The sequence below is a fragment of the Pinus tabuliformis genome, chromosome Q (genome assembly GCF_031772625.1).
Source record: "Pinus tabuliformis cultivar Carrire ecotype Pingquan chromosome Q, CPIR1, whole genome shotgun sequence".
NCBI classification, from domain to species: Eukaryota; Viridiplantae; Streptophyta; class Pinopsida; order Pinales; family Pinaceae; genus Pinus; species Pinus tabuliformis.
The window spans coordinates 665,532,719-665,542,707 of record NC_142296.1 but is presented as its reverse complement, the minus strand read 5'-3'; positions in this window follow the sequence as shown (position 1 = coordinate 665,542,707).

The window sequence follows — 9,989 nt, the reverse complement described above, 5'->3', positions numbered from 1 at the left end:
TATATATAGCCTTTATATACTTTTGGCAATTTTAAAATAAAATAATAATATATTATAAAATTTGGGTGAATCATTTATAGAAAAATATAGAGAATGGCCAATTTTTTTTTGAAACAACTATGAAAAATTAGCCCATTTGCTAATACTAACCCCTAAAATTTTCCAATCATAGCATATTGCCTTTTCCAATAAAATTCTTTGCAATAAAAGTAAAATTACCCGTGAAAGTAGAATTGGGTGGGTTGGTGTTGTCAGGAAGTGCTGGGAGCCCAAAAAGACTAGCGGATGAGTTACATGAATCACAAATTGATGCATGCACTTAATACATGCTCTGCAGATCCTCGTCTTTCCGTGTCCTTCAGCTTCGGGTGCGGCAGCCTATCACATGGGTTTTTGGTTTTTCCTTTTTCCCGTCTGTATGTATTTTGCAGGGTGTAAATTTGATCGTGCACCATTCCATCCATGATTGTCCTTTGGTGTCTTGGTGTTTTATATTTAATTTGGCTGGGTATAAATTTGATTGTGCAGAGTTGTATTCATGATTGTTTTTTGGTGTAGGATTGTTTTTGGGTATTTTACATTTTTTATTTTTCTTGTCTATTTAAATATTATACAGTTTTGTTAAATTTTTTTAGTAAATATAAAACTAATACGATAATTTTTGTGAGTATGGAGTATGATTTAAAATTGTTTTTATTTGGTTAAGAGTTTATATTTCTGGGAAGTAAGGAAGAAGGTTAACAGGTTAAGATCGATAGGTATCTCGCAAGATAATTAAGGGAACCAGGTTAACAGCCCAAGATTCATAGGTATGTGGTAGGGGTGATAACCTGCGCCCGCACTGACCACCAACCCCCCCTTACTAACCATCAATTGGTTAATACCTTGCTCTTTGAAGGACCACCAGCTGGTTATTCCAGGTGGCATGGTTTTCCTTGATTAACCATGATAAATCAGTTTGCATTAGCAACAACTAAAGATGGTTGTCCTAATGGCTGATTTGACAACTAAATTATGATAGATTTTCCAACTTATGAAAAAATACAACAACTATGGTAACTAATATTATTAGTATGTGTTTGTATTTTTTTCTTGAATTCGATTATGTATTTTGATTATTTACTATATATTTTTAATGTATAAATATATTCAACATTACTTGATTTTTGTAAAATATACATAAAGTAAAAACTCCAAATTTGAATTTAAAACAAAATTATTTAACAAAACACTAAGAAAACAAAAATCTCTAACAATTATATGCTATTATAAAATTAATAAAAAAAACAAAAACATTGTTGCTATAAAGTCAATCCATAATTATAATTTCAAATACAATACTTATTATAAATATCTCTAACAATTATATGCTATTATAAAATTAATAAAAAAACAAAAACATTGTTGCTATAAAGTCAATCCATAATTATAGTTTCAAATACAATACTTATTATAAATATATAAAGTCAATCCATAATTATAGTTTCAAATACAATACTTATTATAAATATACAGTCCATTTAGATAAAAGTAGGATTATTTGTTCATTTAAATATTATATATGTTTTTGTTATTTTTTTGGTCATAAATGTAAGGGGAATGCAAATATAGTAATCTAGAATATAATTTATATAGTATTTCTTCATTTAAATATTATATATGCTTTTGTTAATTTTTTTTTCATTTAAATATTATATATGTTTTTTGTTATTTTTTCTGTCAAATCATAATTTTATATAATAAAAAAAAAAACATCATTATTTTCATCAATTTTAACAAATATAAATTATAATTATAATTTTATATCTAATATTTATAAATTTTATCTATTTCAATTTGAAAACTAATTTGGACATTTTATATTGTATATAAAAACTTAACAATATTCTCAATTCTTTATTTTTTAGTGTCCAGTTCAGAAGCTATAAATTTACAAATAGATTTTTTTTAATACCCTTAAACATATTTTTTCTAACATTTTTTCTAACATGATCAAAATCTCATTTTGGCATTCTACCACTTTATTCGCAGTGTTCAGTTTTAAGTTTGTAAAATTGCAAATGTAATAAGAGAAGATTTTTCTAAAAGTCCAAGTAAAAGTTTTCTCATACATCCAAACGCCCCTAATTATAGTCTATGATTTTATAGACTGGAAATCAGAATCTATAATCTCTGACTCTTACTTTATTTTCTCTTTTTCTCATGGAATTGCAATCTATAATCTCTAACTTCATCATTTTTTTTCTCTTTCCTATTGAATCTCCAAGTTATAAGATTACATCATCATTACTTGATTTGAGGTGTTCAAGCAAATCATAAACTTGTATATCAAAACATAAGTTAGTGAAATAAATTTAAAAAAAATCAAAATATAAATAAATAAAAATAAATTAAAAAATTAAATTTTCATGAATATGAAAACTATAAATAAAATTTCCATTTTCCAACTATTTTAAAATTAAGCCAACACCTATTGATCATATTTAAAAATTTAAAAATCACTCTTATTAAAAAAAATTCAATCAAATTTAATCACTAATGGCTACTTGCCTCGGCTGGCATGGGATGTCAGGAGGAACTACGTCCCCGCAGATGACACTGATGAAGTCGGAGGGATGGCAGATCTGTGAACTCGGACTGTAAATGCAGAAAAGGAAGGAGCAGAGAAAGTTGGAGGCATCTGACATCACCGGGAGAATTGAGATCATCCGACAGTATGGAGCTGTTGAGGCGGGGGTTTTACTAAGAGCTGCGATGGTGACCTAATGTAAAATGTAGTAGGTATATTTAAATGGTTTATATGATATTTTTTTAAATAGTATTGATTATTATAGATTAATTGTTAAATTACTAATTGTCAAATTAGTAGTGGGATAGTTATTTGGCTACTATCTAAAAATGTAGGCTAATTCATTTTGTTATTTAATTAATTTTTATTAGTTAGGCTAATTTATTTTGTTATTTAAAGAATTTTTATTGGTTAGGGATTTATAAAGGTAAAGGCTTTCACTTTTACTAGATATTTTTGGAAAACTGCCTTGGTCCCGTTTGATCTTGATTCTATGTCTAGTTACCCAAATGATACAAGTCAATACGTTAGCAAAGCTATTAATCCAATTTCCCCAAAAGCCGCCATCAACTTGAAGAACTAAAAGGCCGCCATCGACGTGTGAGGAGAGGCCCGGTAGGGACTCACTATTCATATGGTGAGGAACAACTCTCTTTTGGGGAAGGGGCCCAAAAGAGAGGACCGACAGGGGCTCGACTCATAAGGAGAAGAACTTGAGAACTAAAGGACCGGAAGTACTCACTATTCATATGGTAAGGGCCGCCATTTAAAAGATATTCTAAAACAAATTTAACAATGTTATAATATAAATGTTATTGATTTATTCATTTATATAAATTAAATATAAATATTATTGATATAAATATTATTTATTTATTTATATATATAAATTAAGTAATTAATAAATTTCTTAAGTCTATAATATCTCAGTCCTATTCTGTACTGGAAATACAATCAATTTCAGAAACGCGTTGAAACATTTCAATCAGAGATCATCAATCAATATGGAAAACGGTTAATCTCTTAATCTTGTCCACTAATGCGAACAACGTTAAGTTAAGGTATTAAATCTGGGCGCAGTCTAACAAATTAATAGACGTTGAAAAGTTAGTTATTTGATGTGGGTCAAGATGTTAAAAAAGTTAGTTATTTGATGTTTGGTAAGTTTATAAATTTCAGTTATTTATAATTATAATTAAATAGATTAAGTGATTAATAAATATTGATAGTAATCAAAATGTTTATGTGTTATTTGTAATGTTGAGAATTTGTAGAATTAACATCGTAAAGAAGATATGAAATTAAAAATATTTTGGAAATATGTATATGATTAAGAATATTTTCAAATTATTCATAAATTAATGAAAATTTGGAAAACTCTATTGCAAAGTAGACATAGATGTCTAAATATAATTTTTTGAAAAATATTTCTTTTTTCAAGTTTGGTTGGACTAGATCCTTTTCATCCCAAGAGAAAAGATAATACAAAATTTGAATCCAAAGCTTTTAATTCAGTAAGATTTTATTTCCAAAACCAAACTTTTTGAAAAAATTCTTGAAATACTTAAATTATATATATATATATATATATATTCAAAAAATTTCTATTAAATTTTAAAAGCATTACAATAAAATATCAAAATAATAAAAATATTAATTAATCATACCACACTTTAAAACTAATCTTTTCATTAAATACACGTAATATGTTTTTTTAAATTTGCTAGTACAATCATTATTTGTCACTATAAACTTGTTTAACCTGGCCCCTCTCAATGTAGCAAACTTTCATTTAATTATAAATGAGTTCTATTTATTTAAATATAAATCTTAATGTTCCAAATGATAATCATTATTTGTCACTATAAACTTGTTTAACCTGGCCCCTCTCAATGTCGCAAACTTTCATTTAATTATAAATGAGTTCTATTTATTTAAATATAAATCTTAATGTTCCAAATAAGTTGTATTCCCCTGTAATAAAAGTATTTTACAACTAATAAATGCCATTAGTCCCTGTAATAAAAGTATTTTACAACTAATAAATGACATTAGTTAGTGGAAGAGGAATGGGATATTGAATAAAAATGGTGTTTGAGATGACTACTACTAGTTAAAAGTATTTTACAATTAATAAATGCCATTAGTTAGTAGAAGAGGAATGGGATATTGAATAAAAATGGTGTTTGAGGCGACTAGTATTAGTTAAAAATATTTTACAACTAATAAATGCCATTAGTTAGTGGAAGAGAAATGGGATATTGAATAAAAATGGTGTTTGAGGTGATTAGTATTCTTTAACTATCATTAAAGAGGATTGGGATATTTAATAAAAATGGTAATTGAGGTGTGTTACATGGATAAACATTATATTTTTAGATGTTAGATGTTTATTAGTTTTAACATGTTAATATATAAAGAGTTAAAATAGAAAAACAATTTTTTTCTACCTTGTTTTATTATTGTTCTTTTAATGTGTCTTTTTCTTCCCACTTTAAGTTTCATGTCACTTTTGTAAAGAGGGACCCGAGGTAATGTGAAGTATATCACTGGCTTTATTACTAGTTTTTGTTAGTATGTTTTTATTTATAGCATTAAAGACAATCATTGCAAGATCGCAGTCTTGAATTTGTACTTGTAAATAAAAACTCTCTTTTGTTTTTTAGAGATCCCCATGTTAAGACCTTATTCAATGGTCTAGCCACATATATATTTTGTTTGAAAGTGTGTATTGAGCTTTCACAATGCCTTCCACCACAAGACCATACCTTCTCAATTGATCTCTTCACTTAGAGCCTTGCATCCCAATCTCCATGTGTAATACATAATGATTGGGTTTTTTAGACTATATCAGGCTTTTTGGTACTAAACTGCGAACTTGTCAAGGTTAAGGCTTTCCTAGTTTTCCAGACCTATTGCCTTAATGAAGTAGAATTGGGGTTTGAATGCCCTATTTGTAGTTTGACTATAATCTCTCATGTTATCTAGATGCATCACACTAACCTATGGGGGTCTTTTCCTATCTTTACCTTATCTCTATTTCCAAATTTTCACACTACCACTTTTCGATCAAAGGGAAAAGTCACTAGCCACTTTTCGTTCAAAGGGAAAAGTCGATATAAGAGACTTTTAGACTATTGAAATATTGTGGGTGCTTTGGATTCTTACCTCATCCATTCCTCCATTGATAAGGGATTTATATATTCTTGTACCATTCTTTGTCTTCTCTCCACCCCTATCTACACATTTTCTTTGGTTTGGTTAGGAACTGCCATTTAATTAAAGGAATATCTTCATTTTCTTTCTTTCTTGTCCACGTGAATTTAGAATGTTTCTTTTTGAAATCCTCTCAAACCCTCTTAGGGACATATGCCATTGTTTATGAATAAATAGGAATTGCAACTAGAACCAAATTTACTAAAGTTAACATTTTAAACCACATTTTGGTTCTCTTTTTAATCTTTTTTATAAGTTATTTCTAATCAATTTCAATAAGAATTTGCTTTCAGTAGGAAACCAAGATAATTATTCTTGCTTTAAAGTAAATAGTCTCACACAATTACTTTTACTGATGTGTTTTAGTTTGGCAAACAGGGTCTGAAAACTTTCAGGAAACAATTTGAGGCATCAAATGGTACTTTTTTGGCATAAAACTTTGCCACTTATGCAAAACAACCATGTAGCATTATTCTACACACAGATAATTTCTAACGATGAAAGAATCTCCTCAATCAAAGTCTGTATGAAAATTTTATGCCACCCATAAGTTGACCATCTTGTTTTGACCACCATGGTTCGAGAGAATGCCATGTCAACACCCATTATTCATGGAAATGATGCTATCCATGTGTTCATGATAAATAAGACTCCAGAAGAGTCAATATTGTAACTCTAGTTAAGAGTTGAAAGAGTCAAAATTAACCACTAGTAGGATATTACACTATGTTATAATCGAGCCACTAGGAGGAAAGGGGTTTTGTTCTATTTGAGTGCATTTTGTTCCATAGATGAGAAGAATAGTTGAGAATGGATAGAGAGAGAGCAAATAAAGAGGGTTTATGCATTGTAGCAGCCCATAGGACACAAGTCTTACTCTTTATACTTTCCTCCATTTCCATTCAAAGAAAGAGAGAAGAGAGCAAGCTCACCTTCTAGTTGGATTTTCACCTGAAATGGTTTCCCAAGTCATATCTTGTATTATTGTGGTTTGTGAGTGATTATTCTATTTTTTCTCTATTTTCTACATAATTTTAATTTGTATGCATATACAATAAACAATAATTAACAAATCCATAATCTAATAAGAAATTAATCCTCATACATTTGATTTAATATTTTCTTATATATTTTAATAGATATGCTGTGACAAACTATCCAATGAAATATTCACAAAAAATTAAGGATCACATTGGTATAAAAGAAGGCTTCTTTAGGTATTTTGTGAGGAGTTGTTGGGGATCCAAATCGGTTAAGCCGAAAGTTATAAAACCCGAACCATGGTCAACAAATCTATTAATAATCCTCATGATCCCATAGAGGAGAGGTTTGCACAATTGGAAGAACAAGTCATTTATATAAATTATAATGTGAGCCTCCTCATGGAAACTCTGACCAATAAGCTCAGGCTATTTGGAGAATATGGAGGTTCCAATGCACAAGTCAGATTAAATAGGAGATTGAGGGATTGAGAAGAACTAGAGAGATAGTCTAAGAAAGAACAAAAAAAACATCAACCCATTTTGAGTGCCATGAACCATTCATAATCCTTATTCAAAATGATTGCGTTAGTTAGAAGTGTATTTTAATGTTCATCATATAGAGGAAAAATAAAATATTTATGTTGGGGTTAGAAATTGAAGAACTTTTTGCTACCAAAATTCCCTTTTGGACGCCCTTCAATCTCTACTTTTTCTTTCCTATAGTCCTATTTTGTACACAAAAGAGGATTACCATGCTAAAACAAGCCAATTAGAGGATTATGAGGTAATTTTCTAATTTATGGTGGAAATGTATAGTTTGGATGCATTGCTAAATTAATTATTATTTTAAGGTTTATTAATGAAGGTTTGGCAAGTCTTGCAACCCTTACAGGGTCCTATAACCAAAGTCGAAGTTGGACTTACGTACACATATCCCAATGGGAAAGTGACATGTGGGTCTCCTAGAACGCTACATCAATATACTTTGTCACTTATGAAAGTGGACTGTTCGTGAACATTGTGTGCCTCAGTGGTTTTCTAGTCTGGAAAATAGTTTAGTATCAAAATCAAAACCTAAGGATTTCTTGTATTAATTTTCAACCGAATCACACCAATTCATTCTTGTTTTAGATAGTCTCATTACTACTCTAATCCAAGATTGGGATGCCATTTAGATCTCTCGTGTTTTTCCTTAGAATAGGGTTCGAGCATGGCTTGATTTAGCTATGTTATGAATTGTATCTTCTATTAAAGACTAACTATGGCCCAAAGCTAGGGGAGAAGAGAGATCATTAGGTTTTATTTTTGTTCTAAGTTTGATTGACAACTCACTAGTGTGACTACTCGGTCAAACCTCTATGTACTAATTCTATTTAAAACTGTGGGGTTTTAATATCAACCATTAATGCTTAGGTTTCTTCCCTTTCCATGTTAAATTGCATTGTGATTTAGATTTTCCTAGAGAGGCAAAACTACTGGTTGGCCTGGGCCCACAAAACTAGCGCGTTGCCCCTTCATTCTTATGATTTAATATTAAGTTTGTGTGTGTAATTTCAATATGGTGAATCACACTATGTTTCAGTAGATTGTTCATACAAAAGGCAAATTGTGAGGTTGATTAGTTAATGTATGGAAAATTGGTAAATGAGCTACTACATTTCGATTTGAAATTATAGAATGATGTTTAGTCGTATACTTGAAATTTGGATTTAGAGGTTATTTACGCTCTTGCCTTAGATCTAACCCTGAATCTTGTATATTAAAATTGCTCTTTGTTCTACAATGGTCTAATATATGGTTTGATGTTTTAACAACACACATTTTTTGTGAGTTGATGTAGATCACAACTTAAGATCCTTTGTCATAATGTATTTTGATTAATGCATGGTTGCTTTGTCTTATGCATGCAAGAAAAACACATATAACTATGTAATGTTTATGCTTATTCTTGCCTTGCACATATTAACATAGTGAATTTGTTGTTATTAAATGATCTTGTTTAGCTTGTGTACATAATATCATTATATATACTTGTTGTAGATGTACATTCAATCAATAAACACTATATGATATTTATAAGTGTTGAGTTTGGTTATGTTTAAGATATGATCTTGAAGTAATATTAATGCTTTGTTCTTTCTTTATAAAAACGAATCTATGTATGTTTTTTTATGATTGATAACCTATGGATTTGATAAGTGTTTTTAATGGTTTGAAACAATGTTTAAAAACACTATTGCAGAATTCACACTCAACTTTGTATTTAGAACACTAAATGAGTGCATAACAGTCTGTAACCCAGGGGGAAGTCTAGGTTTAATAATCCTATCCTTTCAACTATGTGACAAAAGTGCTTCCTAGGTGATAAGATTTGTCTTTTGATGCCCGATTTCCTTTTCCTAAAGCTTGATTTTGGAAACCACAACAAGTTCTTGAGTCTTGGGACCACCTAAAGACTTGAGGGAATGGAATGTCAACTAGTCTAGGCGGGCTTGGTGCTATGAACTCAATGGTATTTTATATAATATTTTCTTGATTTATTTGTGTGAACGTTCCACATAAGGTATTTTAATTGTCTGAGGTCTGGAGAATAGACCCTGCAATGGAAACTTAGGGCAATGCAATGTTTTTATGCTTTTCCTAGTTAGGTCCTTAGTGTAGTAGATCACTACTGTCTCAATCTCTACACAAACAATGTAGCATATCAAATTATATGATTCTATATTGAAAACTAAATGTTAAGTAATTGTTATTTTTAATTATTCCACCCAACACTTTGGTGTTGTTTTCAAAGAGGTGCTTGAGTGATAAAGACTTGGTGATCTATTTTTTTAAATGGATTCCTAACATTTGAGAATTAGAGGAGGAAGGGAGGTAAGGAAAGAGGTAATAACCTATGAAACCACCTCATCTGAGCCCCATATGCCCTTTTCGTGCTGGTAAGCACAATTTGGTTTGATTTCATTTTTTGCAAGTGAGGTTTTTCTTGTCGAGCTTACTAGGTGAAGAGACAAAACTCAAGTAATGCCATAATTTTTCAGCTTGGTGTGATTTTACTTTTTGGAAAGCAAAGTTTTCTGGAAGTGTATTGGGTCATTATCACCAAAATCTCACAACATGGCTTAATCCTCTTTATGAAAGTGTGTTTTATTCTCTTTTAATATTGATTCATGGAAAGGGTAAGGTAACTCCTATCAGAAGGGCCTTGACATCATGAGAGC